At 50.8% G+C, this 5,126-nt stretch overlaps 1 pseudogene; it reads left to right on the forward strand.

Annotated features, from left to right (window-relative positions):
- The first annotated feature begins 5 nt into the window (after positions 1-5).
- Positions 6-941, forward strand: LOC103742288 (annotated as a pseudogene).
- The last annotated feature ends 4,185 nt before the right edge of the window (positions 942-5,126 follow it).

Consider the following 5,126-nt stretch of genomic DNA (forward strand, 5'->3'; position numbering starts at 1 on the left):
GACTCCTCGTAATGCCGCCAGGGGCCACTTTGGCGCTCACCGGCCACTGGCCCTTGGGCGCGACTGGCTGCGAGCTGTGGACTTCGGTGGACGTGCTCTGTGTAACCGCCAGCATCGAAACCCTGTGCGCCCTGGCGGTGGAACGCTACCTGGCTGTAACCAATCCTCTGCGTTACGGCTCGCTGGTCACGAAGCGCCGCACCCGGGCAGCGGTGGTCCTGGTGTGGGTCGTGTCCGCCGCCGTGTCCTTTGCGCCCATCATGAGCCAGTGGTGGCGCGTGGGGGCCGACGCCGAGGCGCAGCGGTGCCACTCCAATCCGCGCTGCTGTACCTTCGCCACCAATATGCCCTACGCGCTGCTCTCCTCCTCGGTCTCCTTCTACCTTCCTCTGGTCGTCATGCTCTTCGTCTACGCGCGGGTTTTCGTCGTGGCCAAGCGCCAGCTGCGCCTGCTGCGCCGCGAGCTCGGCCGCTTCCCGCCGGAGGAGTCCCCGCCGCCCGCGCCGCGCTCGGCGACCACAGCGGAGACGTGCGCTCCAGTGGACGCAGCCGCCTGAGACCCGCAGCCAGCGCGCCTCCGGCCGCTCCGGGAGCACCGCGCCCTGCGCACCCTGGGTCTCATCATGGGCATCTTCTCTCTCTGCTGGCTGCCCTTCTTTCTGGCTAACGTGCTGCGCGCCCTTGGGGGACCCTCTCTAGTTCCCAGCGGGTTCTTCACCGCCCTGAACTGGCTGGGCTACGCCAACTCCACCTTCAACCCTCTCATCTACTGCGGCAGTCCGGACTTCCGAGGCGCCTTCCGCGGTCTCCTTTGCGGCTGCTGGGACTGCGCACCCGAGGAGCCCCGCGCGGTCGCCGGCCCCACCCGCAACCCTGCGGACGCAGCTGCAGCTCCAGCCAGCCCCTCGGGGTCCAGGCAGAGCCCGGGGTTCAACAGGTAGGGAAGGAGGGGCAGGGGACCAGCGGGTGGGGCAGGATATCCGTCTCCACTTTGGAGTTTGGACTTGGGGCAGGGGCTGGACAGGGTCTTTGGCCCGCAGAGGAGACAGCAAGGCGTGGGGATGAAAATGGGACCCAGGGTCTTTTCCTTTCTGGAATCCAATCACCAGCTCTGGGACCAAGAAGGGCCTGCAGGCTCTTCACCCAAGGGCTCACTAAGGCATCACAAACAGTTGCCGCTGTGCTGTCAGGTTTCTTGGACTGCCCTGGTTGGTCCTAGTTTTAGTTTCTAGCACAGTCCTCTAGTGGCTCAGATTTCTGGCCATCACTACATCTGGCTGAAACTTCCGTAAAGGGCTAGTGAGTGGACTTCCCAACCCCGCCGCCTCAATTCCAGTTTCTCTCAAAGGTTTGAAGGCTATGAACGCGAGTGTCCACTTCCCACGTGAAGGATCCATGACGGATCAGTGTGATTCATCAAGGAACCTGTGAGTGGGATTTTGAGCTGCAGCTCTTCCCCGTGGTCTGGGTTGAAGCTGGAGGGTGGGGTTGCTGTGGCTGGGTGGTTCCTCCTGCCTTTGGAGAGTAAATATGCTTTCCAGAGTTGCGGAGTGACCGCCCCTTCCCTCCAGTGCTTGGGTTCCACCCCCTGCCCTTCACCCCAAAATGTTTTCTTCATTTCGCAGGGCTTCTGGGGCTGTTTTTTAGCCTGAAGGACAAGAGACAGCATCATGGATGTAAAGCCCCTGATTTCAGTCCAGAATGAGCCCTGGGGAGTCCGCAGTGAAAATCTCTATCCTCCAGAGCCTGCTGACTGGACCACGGGATGCAGAGGGGGACACTTAAATGGGTTTCACCATCCTCTTTCTGAGAGAAGTTTTCTCAGACCCACCCTGAATTTTTCACTACTACCTCAGCAGCTGCCGGGGCTGCCCTGGGAGCAGCCCCACAGCCGGGAGTGTCCCTCGGTGTGTGTGTGTGTGTGTGTGTGTGTGTGTGTGTGCGTGCGCGTGCGTTTGGGAGGGGAAGCTGAAGTAGGAGTACTGCTGTTACTGCGAGTTCAAGGCTAGCCAAGGTTATGTGAACCCTGCCTCAAAAGAAAGACTGGGAATAAGAGAGTGATTCTAAGTATCAGTTTTTAATCTAAATCTCATTGCAAAATCATAGTAATAGGGCTGGAAAGATGGCTCAGTGGGTAAAGGCACCTGCTACACAAGCCTGACCTGAGTTTGATCCCTGGAATCTATATAAAGGTGAAGGAGAAATCGGACTCCACAAAGCTGTCTAATGACTTCTACATGTGAGCCATGGCATACACACCTATGCAACGTGCAACACACCAGTCATAGTAATGCTGTATATATTTTCCTAAACACGCACGCACACATGCATGCACCCAAGATGTAGGAGAACCCAAAATGGAGGAACATACCAGCAAATCAACCTGTCTGAACAAAACACTGAGGGAAGTGGGAGGGGGAGAGCTAACCTATGCTAACAGTGTCATGACTGGATACTTCAAGGTTAAAGTCAAAAAGAGCTGCCAACAAATGCTATACTCACTAATAATTTCTCACAGGTTTGTTGAGCCTCAAATTTCTCTCTCTCTCTCTCTCTCTCTCTCCCCCCCCCACCCCCACCTCCCCTGTGTGTGTGTTGCTGGGGAATAAACACAGGACCTCAGGTTCTCTAGTTAAGGGCTATACTACTACTGAGCTATAACCTTAGTCCCCTGGGGGAAAAAAAAAAACCTAAAACAAAACCAAAACACTTTCTTACTTTTTGGCATCACAAGCGGTTCCTGGCTAATTATACTATACTTTGTCAAATTATCCCGCATGGGTATTAGAAGTAGGCAAGGAAATATACTATAGATAATTATCCACAATTATCTATCCAATTAATCATTTTGTTATTAAGTCTCCCACTGTTAAAATAAGTTACAAATAAGTAAAAGGGAAGGCCATAATAAACCATACAATAGTGTTTGGCTGGACTAACTCACTATGGCCACAGGTTTATGTGCATGTTAGTATGTGATGTCCACCTCTGCCCCATGAGGGCCCCTGGAAACACTGACAGTCACCCACTGACAGCAAGCATACCTGGTTTGGTCTGGATGTGCTCTGAATTTGCCCCCAGAGGTTCATGTGCTGGAAGCTAGAGCCCTGTGTAGTGGTACAGAGATGGTATAACCTTTCAAATTGGACCCGATGGGAAATAATTAGGTCAAGCAGGCACTACCCTCAAAAAAAGATTAATGTAGCTCTTGTGGGACTGGACTAGTTCCCAGGAACAGGTTATTATAAAGGAAGTTGGCCATGTTGACTGATTCTCCTCTATGCTTCCGTCTCACTCTCCCTGGCACATGCTCCCACCTGCCATTCTGTAATGTAGTCAGAGGCCCTCAATAGAGCTTAGCACATGCTAACACTATGTGTACTCTTTGAACTCCCCAACTTTGAGTGTAGTCTATATCTTCTGTATAAAGAACCCAGTTTAGGTATTCTGTCACCAACACCTTCTATCTAAACAGCATTTTAGGACCAAAGGAACTGGAACCAGAGATCTGTGATAGAATACAGTTTACTAAGCTGGGGGCATGGAAAATAAGATACAAAGTACTTAAAAAAGAGGCTCAGGGGCTGGAGAGATGGCTCAGTGGTTAAGCACACTGACTGTTCTTGCAGAAGATCTGGGCTCAAATCCCAGCACCCACATGGCAGCTAACAACTGTCCTAACTCCAGTTCCAGGGGATCCGACAGCATCTTCCATCCTCCGCGGGCATTACATGACACCGGTGCACTTACCTACATGCAGGCATAAAAAAAAAAGAGGCTCAGGGGAGCTGAAGAGATGGCACAGCAGCAGTTAAGAGCACTGACTGCTCTTGAGAAGACCTAGGTTCAGTTCTTAGCACCTACATGCAGCTTACAACTATCCATTCCAGGGGATCTGGCACCTTCTGGCTTCTGTGGGTACCAGCCATGCACACACGTACACACAGCCATGCAGACAAAAGACTCATACACATACTGACAATTACACAGATACGTATACATACGCACACAAACGGAGGCTTAGGGCTAGGTGTGGTCGCACATGCCTTTAATCTCAGCACTCACAAGGTAGAGGCAGAAGCAGAGGGTTTTCTGTGAGTTTGAGGCCAGTCAGGGCTATATAGTGAGACCACGTCTCAGAAAGGGGTGGTGGCGGGGGGGGGACTAGGCAGATTGTTGTACTGGTCTTGCAGAGGACTGGAGTTCAGTTGGGAAACCCACAACTGCCCTGTAACTCCAGCTTCAGGGGATCAGATACCCTTTTCTGGCCTTCAAGGGCACTGCACTCACATGTAGAAACACACACACACACACACACACACACACACACACACATACACACACACACAATTAATACTTTTTTAAAAAAAGAGGCTTAGGGAGCGGAAAGATGGCTCACTGGCTAAGAGTGCTTGCTGCTCTTTCAGAGGATCTGAGTTTGGTTCCCGACACACATGTCATGTGGCTCACAACCACCTGTAACTCCAGATCTGAGGGACCTGACACCTTCTTCTGACCTCTGTGGGCACACATACACATACAAAAATAATTTTTTTCTTTTTTCAAAGAATTGAAGAACTCCAAATAGCCAATGGCAGAATAGTTTAATAAACAAAATAATCAAAGTATTGCGTTATTGATGGGCTCAAGATATATAGTTTACATGTATGAAATTATTAAATAAATAAAAGGTGTTTTTCAAAGTGGATCATTATGCCCTACATAATGAAGTCGCTCTGTGTTCACACTGATGGAATCAAATAATGTAGAAGGGAAATAAACAGATCAGCATAAGGCAACATTACAAAGTCAAAAGATCAATCAACATCCCAAAAGACAGCACTAATTAGATTTAGTAAGTTGTTCCTAGAACTTACTTTGTAGAGCAGGCCAGCCTCAAACTTGTGATATTCCTGCCTCTGCCTCCTGAGGGGTTTACAAGCATGCAGCACCATGCCTGGCTTCACCAAGATTATTTATTTAATGTGCATGAGTGTTTGACCTTCATGTAAGTGTACCTGTGTTGTGCAGAGTCCATGGAGGCCAGAAGAGGTATCAGACTCCCTATAACTGGAGTTAAGGACCATTGTTAGCTGCCATGTAGGTTGTTGGGAATTAAACCTGTG

The sequence above is a fragment of the Nannospalax galili genome, unplaced genomic scaffold (genome assembly GCF_000622305.1).
Source record: "Nannospalax galili isolate Female #2095 unplaced genomic scaffold, S.galili_v1.0 scaffold1871, whole genome shotgun sequence".
In the NCBI taxonomy this organism is placed as follows: Eukaryota; Metazoa; Chordata; class Mammalia; order Rodentia; family Spalacidae; genus Nannospalax; species Nannospalax galili.